Here is an 11,110-nt window from a genome sequence, read left to right as displayed (position 1 = left end):
TAAATTGTCATTTTTTAATATAAATGATTATAATGTATACTGTTGACTTTAGAGATAGTACTCTACAAATATTATTCACATTACTTTCTATAAGTCTATAAATATGTAATCATGCATTGTTATAAAAAAATAAATAATTAATGAAATTTACAGTTAACTTGGGAAAAAAATGTTCACCTTATCTTTAAAATGCCCTTCAATGACAATTTAGGCTTTGACCCATTTGACCTTTTTGACGTGTAAACTACCCAAAACACCCAACTACAATTTCTAATATTTTTAAGCAAAAAATCACATTGACTCATTAGGTCAATTATTTGTTACATTTATACAAACTTGACTCAACAGTTCCAAGTTGACGACCAAGACTACATCAAATTGAAGTTCATGATGTCATTTGTTAAGCATGTAATGGTGCAGTCAAATAGCATATGAATCTGTAGCATAAAAACAATATATTTAGAATGATAACATATTCATATGCGAGCTGTTTGATATGAAAAAAAAACATCAAATTTACAAATTTAAGACAAAGGTTTGCATATATATTACATAATACTATAAATTCATGCGTTTGACATGGAACCTTACATGTTTATAATCATGGGATTATTTGGGGTGTTTAACAAACTGAGTGTGATGTAATTCGAGTTTATCAAATCGGATTATTCAAGTTAAAAAATTTTGGATTCTGAATTCGAATTCAGATTAATTCGACTTGAATTAATAAAATATTTATTTATTTACTGCTGAATTAAAAAACTTGTATGCAAAATGAAAATCGAAATTGTATATAATTCGAAGTGTTGCTAATTCCATTTAAAATTTCAAAAACTGAATCCATACATGGAAACCAAATTCTATTTGAACCAATCAGTTTATTGTAAACCGTATGAGTCGGGTTCAAACCAGGCATCGACGCTATCTTGTAGGTTTTCACTCAGAAATGGAGTGTAATATCCCATTAAGAATTTCTATAATATGACATTTTACCTGCAAATTGAAATGGTTACACTATAAAAAGTGTGAGCAAATAAGTTCAAATATAGTGAACGTCTCCAATCTACAATCACCGAGCTCCCGCCAACAATCATCCAACTGCCAAAAAAAACATAAGACCACTCAACACTTTAATTTCCAAAAATCTAAAAAGAAAATGTATTATCATTGCTTTGTTTTTTACCTGCATACAAAACACGGAGAGTCTCCAAGAATATCACTGAATCCATAACTATGAAAACTATGAAACTTAAAACTGCATCAACTTGAATAACAAAAACAAATCATTGAAGTATTTGAGTGTATTTGGTTAAAAACATACCATTTTTCTAACAAAAGAACAACATTCGGTTGTGCCTTTGAATCCCTTCCACCATTGAGATAATCCAAATGCCATGGCAAAACTGTTAATCCAGTTTAACATATAACAGTTGACTACATATTCAAGTAGAATAGATGAAAAATATTTATATAAGTTAGAAAAAAAATGACCCTCTTATGATGCTCCAATCATCTAGATCTTCAGATTGTACATGATTTTAAATGAAAGTGAGATCATTAAACACGAGAATGAACAAAAAAAAAAAAAACTCAAATTCGAATTAGGTTAACATAAGAAGTCACAAAAGTAGAGATGGTGTTCCATTCATACCTGAAGTTAATAAACCCAAGATTTCATACCATCTCCTGTCGTTGTCTCCTCCATGTTTGTTACAATCTGCAAAATCGAACCACAGTCCAAACTACATGTAATAAGAAAATCAAACTAAACCCAAAATTACAGGGATGAATGTGAGGGTAATGGCGCCTAATGATTGGAAAGAAAGACTGTGCAGAGTACGAATAACCTGAAGGGGCGATTCAATTAGCGTCTTCAATGTATTAATCATAGGAGGAGGCAGTGGTTAAGCTTGGACTGAGGCACCAGGGGGGGAGGAGCTCAAAATGTATACAAAATTTCACAAATGAGAGGGGGCCGGGTTCAAATTTTTGGCCCAAAAAGGCTAAACTTACACTACGTATAAAAATTTTCGGCCGAAAACGGGTAAATTTACACTACTGCGCAAAAAAACGGGGGAGGGGGGGGGGGCACCCGAGCCTCAATGAAGCTTCGCCCTTGGGAGGAGGTGGATTGTGATTGAGAAAAGAGGGCAAACCTAGCGACGTACTTGTTAATACGATGCATTGAATGATTGTTAATACTTTGAATGCCCTAACAAATAACGGATAGATGAAGGGTTGCCGGAGATACCATGGAACGTCACTTGAGATGATCGAATTAATTTTATCGGCGTCTCCTAATTCATTTTAGCAGCATCTTAAAATGATAAAATTACCATGTTGCTCATCTAAAATGTTTTATATGTAATATAGATATAGATATTCAATAAACCATAATCAGTCATTCAAATATTCAATTACAATTTTAGATAAAAGTAGAAGAATACCTAAACTAAACAAGTAGAAGTCGAACAATGAAGAGGGACTAAGGAAACCCCGATCGTCGCCTACTCGGCTACGACGTAGAGGTCCAGTGATCGGAGGAGGGCAACATGGGTCAGGACAACGTGGGGTGGACAGTGGCCGATTGAAACGTTGTTTTGTTAAATGTTGATGTTCGACCTAAACCAAGTGTCCAAAGGGAACAACGAATGATGATTACATCTGGTTTGGACTTTAATTTGGTTGGTCTTTAAATTTTGGTTTGACTTTAATTGGTTTTAGCTTTTAATTTGGTTGTGCTTTAAACAAACATGGGTAACGTTATATTTTCCAGGGGTAGCGAAATACGAAAACCAACCTAGAAAAGGAAAAATATGCCCTACTTGTCCGCTACCCTAGTTACATGCTAAGTCCGCCACTGACAACCACAAATACCCGATTCTTGTGAAACCCCATTTGCAGTCGAGGCAAAACCAAAACCCGAATCACCTCCAACTTCTTCGGTTTCATTTTGTAGTGTCAACGACTGCATCATCGAAAACTATTGATTTCTTGTCATTAAAGAATAGATTTATACGCAAATTGTTTATGCTAAGTCCGGCTGTTAGATTAATGTGCATGACAAGTGATAGAGGCCAAGTTCGAGATTGGCTAATCTCCTTATAAAATATAAATAACACTAAATGTAAGGAGACTTGTTTTGATCAAAATTTTCATGTTCTCTATTAAAAACCAAACATGCCTTATATAGGCTTACAAGATACGTAAGCAATGCATGAAATAAGGAAGATAGGTTTAGTTGTATAACTGCTCACTAATACTTCTTAGAATTGCAATAACTTAAATAAAGGACATAACCAACTAATGCAAATAAACATGGATTAACCAGCGAACATAGAGCTAATAGTTGTGTATCATGGGGGATCCGTATCAATACTCGCCCCATTAAAACGGGTTGTGTCCTCACGACCCTCAAGTGGTGTAGTCAAAGTTTCCCATGGCACATCTGTTGGTGGTTCAAACAACAAGAACCAGGGTGTCATGCAACGGTGCCCCGAATGAAAATTTTCATCACAAAGGAAACAAATTCCAATGGCTTTCTTGGCTTGCATTTCAGCGGGAGTGAGACGCTTCAATAGGGGAGAAGCTTGCTACGATGATGGTGGGGCAAGTGTACTCGGTTCACCAGTAGGAGCGAGATTTCCCGCAAGAATCTTGTCTTCAATTAGACGAGCCAAAACCGTGGCTTGATGGAGCGTTTGAGGATAATGGACGGCCAATTCACTTTGAATTTCCGGTTTAAGTCCGGAGATGAAACAGTTCATCAGAATCACCGGTGATAAACCAATGACCCGGTTCGCAAGCCGTTCAAACTCGTTGGTATGCAGCAGCAATAGTAGTCTGGCGAAGTTTGAAAAGTGCAGCTTGGTGGTTTTCATAGGTGGATGGACCGAAACGTAACTCCAACGCTCGCTTGAATTCCGTCCATGTTCCCAACAGATTGTTGTTATCCACATGATTATACCAACTTAGGGCGTTCTTTGTGAAATAAAAAATGACTAGACTAAGGCTAAGGGGCTGTTCAGCTAAGAGGTTTGAATGATTAAAGGGCAGTTTGTTTTTTTTTCTCAAAATGTAACATCCCGTTTTCTCGTTTCGGTTAATAAAATAAAAGGTGAGTTATTATGAGTCGGGCTTGTGTTGGGTTAAGTAATATGGGTAATAGACTTGGGTTAATAAGGAAATGAGAAAAAGACCATGGGCTTAAGCCCATGACCCATGATATAAATATCATAATTACCATTAATTAATTCATTCTCATCCATTCCATACACCACCCAAAACACACACTTAAGCTCTTTCTCCCTTTCTCTAAACCGAAACCAAGAAGAAGAATCGATCCCGACCCGAGTTAATGATAGTATGATATTTTATGGATCCAAACCCGCTAGATTTAGTCGCGAAACGACGAACCAACACCCTTAAGCCGTTAAAGTCACGAGATCCGGGTGGAATCGGGCATAAACCGATCAAAAGATGAGCTTAGGGGTCACCCTAGCTCAGATCTTGATCGAACGGGACAAAAAACGATGAAAAACGTTGGAAAATAACTGAGATCTCGCTTTTCCGGTGAAATCCCGGTTTTCCGGCGATGACAGCACTGGAAACGATGTACGAGGTTAAGAGAATGTCAGGGAATATTCTGACATTCTCTGACCTAACCCTAGTTTGTTAGCGGAGACATAGCGAATTAACAAGCAATTCGTTATGCCCATTCGTTAAGAGGAGATAACGAATTAGAAGCAGTTCGTTAAGCCATTAGTTAAGTAATTCGTTAACAGAGGACTGACGAATGAACCCCGGTTCGTTATAGAAAGCAGTTCGTTATAGAAAGTAAGTTTGTTATAGAAAGGCAGTTCGTTATAGAATGCCAGTTCGTTATAAGGTCCATTCGTTAAGAAATAACGACGGAGTTAATTCGTTAAAGAACTGGATGATGAACTTGATAACGAACTAAAGTTTGAAAGAATGACAGAAAGGTCCATGGACTTAAGATAAAGTGGATTAATTACAAAGAAGCTCTCGAACTTTATGAGTTAGAAAATAAAATAATAATTAAGAATTCTAATGAAAAATCTGTTAAGACAGTTAATGGAAATAAAATAATAGCTCAATCCCAGCCAGGGTCTCTGCCCCTTGGACCCTGCTAGGGGCTGCCGCCCCCAAACCCCGCGGCCAGTGGCGCTGCCCCCGGACCCCCGTTCGTCAAGGGTTATAATTTAACTAGAAACGAGACATAGATAGTGATAGTTAATTGATACTGTAATTGTTATACAGTTAGTCGCGCACATCTAAAGAAAGGAATAACTGTAAACGGTGAACGTAACCGCATTCAGATGAGTTTCTAGGCCCACTTCCTTGTTATGTTTTCGGGGCTGTGTGCATACTCAATGTGAAACGTTAATACGGTTACCTTAATTGGTAAGCGTATGCTATAATGATTGATGTGATAGTATATATGAATGTTATGAATGAATGCTTGTCGGTGTGTGAACGATCTTCGTATATTGCACGTATCGATAGGGAAAGTATTATGTACTATGCCTAGTATGAAATATGTATATATGAAAGTACTTAATGAAATATGTATATATGAAAGTACTTAATGAACATTAGAAGGGAACTAAGCAAACTATAAACCCTAAAGACATGTCTAATCAACCTGACAAAAGAAGGAAAACAAGGTTACATGTTTCATCCATATGTTTGAATTCAAAGGGCATGCTGCCCTATAGATGGGACTGTTGCAAAGGAGCCATCACATCATAAAGAATCTAAAAAGCAAGGACCAAGGAATATAGATCTAAGATTCCTTTTTTTGTACTATGTATTCGTCTCTTTCCTATATAAAGGGGACAGAACATGTGATTTATGCAGATTGAGTGTACTCATGTACTCCTTGTATAATAATGGGATATTGGTTTTAAATATTCCCAACTTTGACCCATTGGTAAATAACACTCTCAACTTACGAAATATTCCCCAACACTCCCAACTTTTAACATATTTTCTTCTGGCACTCCCGGAGTAACGAAACACTAACTTCGTTAGTGTTTGGGGTAAAAATAATGTCATTTTCAAAGTTCAAAGGATAAAATCAAAAATGTGTTTATTATATAATTCACATCATTCTCCACCCACCACCACCGCCATCGAAGACCACGATGAAAGAATTTGTCACCACCACCGTCGTACTTACCCTCGTTACCAGATCTGAGCTCACCGTCTTACCCTACCACAGCCCTACTATCATCACCATCTTCGGCCGACCCCTACGGTTAGTGCACCGCCATTATCATCTTCGCCACTCACACAAACACCATCGCTATCATCATCTATGATTTTTGGATTTTGAAATTGGGGGTTTTGTTTGAAATTAAATTGCTCAATAGTTGGATATTAAAGATCAAGATTAATAAAGCAAGGGTAATTGTTCTACATATGTCATCTTGAAATTGGGGGTTTTGTTGTAGTGATAAATTTAAGGTCTTATATACCATCATCATGAAAGCTGCTAAACTTAACCACAAGATGGTACAATGAATATGATGCGTCGATGTATTCTGTCAGTAGTGGTGGTGGTTGGTGGCTGCAGTGGCGGTGGTGGCAGGGAATAGGGGGTGGTGGTTGGGTGCAGAAGGATGTGAAATATATAATAAACAAAATTTTGATTTTATCCCTTAAACTTTGAAAAATGACATTTTTTACCCCAAGCACTAGCGAAGTTAGTGTTTCTTTACTCCGGGAGTGCCAGATGAAAATATGTTAAAAGTTGGGAGTGTTGGGGAACATTTCGTATGTTGGGAGTGTTATCTACCAATGGGTCAAAGTTGAGAGTATTTAAAACCAGTATCCCTATAATTATCTGATCATTCAATCTAGCTCGGTCATTTTAATAGAACCTTTCGAATCCACTTGGTTTCATTAGCCACTTCAACTAGGGTTCCTACAAGTGTAACATTAAGCTCAGAGAAATCACTATCTTGACATGGAGAGACGTTTGAAGAAACGTAAAGCTAGTTACTTTGTGTGTATAGTGAATAAGGTGATCACCACCTTTGATTAGTGAAGATTTGTAAAGCTATATTTTATTGACATAGTGTGTTGAATAAGATGATCACTAACTACCTTTGCTTAATGTGACATTTTATTGGTGACTCATAATGATTTGGAAAATGACTAGTGAAGAAATTTCTCAATCGGATGACCGGGGAGAGGACTAGAGTGAATTTGTTAACATACACTTATATCTTTATAAATTAGTTGTGTATCTTTTTTCTCTAAATTCTGTAAATGCTTGTTTATTTGTTACTAGTATACACAAAAAGTGTTATTCCATAAATGAGTTTTAAACATGTACATAATAAATTAAAAGTGTTAAATTTTTAAAGAAAATTATTCATGGCTTTCTAGTTTTCTATAATATTATATACTAGTTTTTATCCCCCGTGTTACGGGGGTTGTTTTATATTATTTGCTTTTAATATTTATTTATTTTTTAAATTTTTATTTTTTTTATTGTATGAATGTTAATAATATACTTATGACTTAATGATAACTTGTTTCACAAATAAATGAGATGTTATAACCCCGTTAAAAAGCTATATGGGTTTGATGAGTCCCAAGTCCCGTTTATTTTGTTTACTATAAAATCGGTTTTTTAATTATAAATTGTATATATCTTTTTTTAAATAAGTCATATTTTAATTTTTAGTATATCCATACTTTATAGGATTTTTATATCAAATATTTGGTGAGATTAGTTTTTAATTTAATGAGATGTTATAACTCGTTTAAGAAATATATGTTTAAGAAATATATGGGTTTGATAAGACCCATACCCGTGAATTCGGGTCAAATGCATGAGAAACCTCCACTTATCAAGCAAATCTGGTAACTCCAAAAAAGGTGGGACCACATCGCGACACGTAGGTTTTTTATGTTTTCGTTTATATATTTATAGATTTCACTAAATAATCATACTTTTTAATCTTTACTGGGTATTTAAGTTTGAACTCTTTTATACAGATGGTTGCTTAATATGCTCACAGTGTAGCCTTTTAAGTTCATATATATAAAAAACAATATTGTCGTATGGTGTTCATCTGTATATATGTTCAACAAACCAAATATGTGACCTTTTGTCCAATTGCCAAAAATTAAGAACCTTGTCAAAACTTGATTACTCCTTTCAATCCTCATATAAGAGTGGTCGGTCATTGGGGTGTCCCGGTTACCATTGGGTTAGTCACGTCTATCATCTCGAAGGTCAAAGCGACTCTTATATTCCCGCTAGATTTTGGGAATTTAACCAAAGAGATAACCTGACGGGGGACGGGATGGGGCTCCCATCACGAGTGATGGGGGTTAGCGTGATGATGAACACACTCTCTCTCTTTCTATATATATATATATACACACACACAAACACACCCCAAATACACTCCTTTCACTCACACAAAAACTTACATATATATATGTATACCAAAACCCATCACACTATCACCACTCTCACTAAATTTCATCATTATTGATGGAATGTGGTAGGATGAGGTGGCACACTAATATTGGATGTTGCAAGTGATGGAAAAACAACCCTAATAATATCTGTGAATGTAGGGAACCGACCCTAATAATATCGGCGAATGTAGGGGACCGACCCTAATAATATCGGAGAATGTAGGGACCGACCCTAATAATATCGGCGGAGGTTATAGGGCGGAATGCTCTTTAAAAAGTATGTGTATGAATGAAAGTATTTATGTAATTATGAATGAAAGAACGAAAGTACGTATGTAAGTATGTATGTAAATATGAAGGTATGTACCTTCGGGTGCATATGTAAGTATGTGAATGTATTGTATGTCGTCTGATTAACTAAAACTCACTCAGCATGCTGACTTTTAGTATGCACGCAGGTTAATCGACCAAGACAACTGGCAGGATCCGAAGAGGCTGGCATTTGAAGACTTTTCATGATGTTTTGACATTATCATTTATGTTATGTTTTAAAAGACAAGTTACGAATGTTTGTAATGAATGCTTGACTATTATTATTAATCTGCGAAAGTTTTAATTAACTCTAATATTTAGAACTGTGTTTATGAGTAAATCCAACGTCCAAAGGGAGGCACTGGTAACGGGGCCTTACACAAAATCTCTTCCTGACCTCTTTTGTCTGCGCTGCGTAGACCACACGCATACATTGTGGTCTGCAGTGTGTCTGTTTTTCGGAAGACCTTTCATTAAAAAAGGTCTGAGCTTCCCCTTCTTGGAGAAGACTTGGACCATGAGCTTCCAACATCTTCTCTAACATCTTCCCACATCTGTTCTCATCAAACCCTTCCGTCAACCCTTGCAAATCCTCCACCCATCTCCTCTTTTCTCCACCGCCACCTTCTCATCAGTTTCCAAAACTGCCCCTCATAGGGCACCCCACACCTCCTCCGCACCTCCCCTGCCTCCGCAACCCCTCTCCAACCATCCCATACCTCCGCTGCCCTTCACCCTCCGCAGGTCCGTCACCACCGCCGCCCACCGCCACACATCCACAACTCCGGTTATTATTATTTTGTTTATTTGTGTACTTTACCTATATTTGTATGATTTGTGATGTAATCGGTTTTAATTTGTGTATTGGATTATACAACTGAATGTTTATAAGATCAGAATTTGTTGAAATTAAGTTTAATTGATGTTCATTGACTGATTATTGATGTCGTGTTTATCAATTTAGGTTTATTTTGTGAAAACGAGCTTGAGCTTGGCTCGTTTTGACTTACGAGAGCTCGAGAGTTGTTTTTCAAGTACGAGTTGTATGATTACATGGTATTCAATATTCATCATAAACTTTATTTTCTTTGTAGATGGTGTGATCTTATCCTTGAAGATAATCCATCATAAGATGATTATTACAATCTTGTAATGAGTGGTGAAAACTTCAATATGTTAGAGCATGGGATTGCCCCGCCTTCAAAATTGGCCCGAAAAGACCGAACCCAAGACTCTCACCCAAATGAATCTATGAAACCAGAAATTTGCAAATAATTCCCAAAATACTTGTATGAAACCGTTATTGCCCGACTCTCGATCGGAACCTTTTCCGGTTCAGATACGTTTGACAAAAATGGAACTCGAAAATTGATTTGTTTAATTATTTTTAGTTTTTTTTAGAATTGATTTGTAGAATTTTATTAGTTTTTTTTAAGAAATTGATTTGTTGAATTTTTTTTTAGTTTTTCTTTTTGCAATTATTAGTTTGCAATATTGTCCAATTATTATTAGTTTTTTTTTGAAAATAGTTCATAGAAAGTTTAGGTATAATGAAGATCTTGTTTCATTTGGTTTGCATAAAGTTTAATTTTGAAGACCATTTTTATGTTTAAAAATTTGGTTTATTTAAATTTTTGTTTATTTTAGCAGTTTGCAGACATGTTAAAAAACTAGCAGTCTTCTTCTTGCAGAGTGCAAAGGTTTGGTCCACCTCTTCTGCTACAGATGTGTAAGTCCCTAAATGGATCTTTCAATATGATATGACGTGAAATCGTTGTTATGCGGAATCTAACAACGAAAAGATTCAATATAAAGAGAATAACCAATAAGAACAAGATGCTAATGCTTCAAAACACATATTTATTCAAAGTCGGGTGCTTAAGCACTGTGGATTACAAACTGAATAGTACTTCTAGTATTTCTATCTCTCGTCCACGTCTAACCCCAACCAGTTAACATTACACCATATTTATACACATGCTAACCCTAAGCCCAAAGCTACCAAAAGCCCACCGAGATCCATGAGATATCGACTTACAATGCAAGCCCAAAATAATACATTACAAACCACACAAAGTTTAGCCCAACAACCCCCCCTTGGTTTGTATCTTCAACTTCATTCGTGATCCAGTAGATTAGCATCAGCTTCTTTATATGCTCCCGCCCACAATCTTGTGCGAATAATAGATCCCACTATTCTTGTATATTCCTTAGCGGCTTGTTCGTATAGTGGTTCAGTAGTAATCTGAAAGCCACTAAGGATCTTTATATCACTTTCATTATATGCTCCCGCCCACAATCTTGTGCGAATAATAGATCCCACTATTCTTGTATA

Source organism: Bidens hawaiensis, unplaced genomic scaffold, assembly GCF_021521415.1.
Source record: "Bidens hawaiensis isolate Kalapana, Puna unplaced genomic scaffold, B.hawaiensis_p1.1 tig00042509_1, whole genome shotgun sequence".
NCBI classification, from domain to species: domain Eukaryota; kingdom Viridiplantae; phylum Streptophyta; class Magnoliopsida; order Asterales; family Asteraceae; genus Bidens; species Bidens hawaiensis.
The sequence above is the reverse complement of the archived record's forward strand: the minus strand, read 5'-3'. Positions refer to the sequence as shown.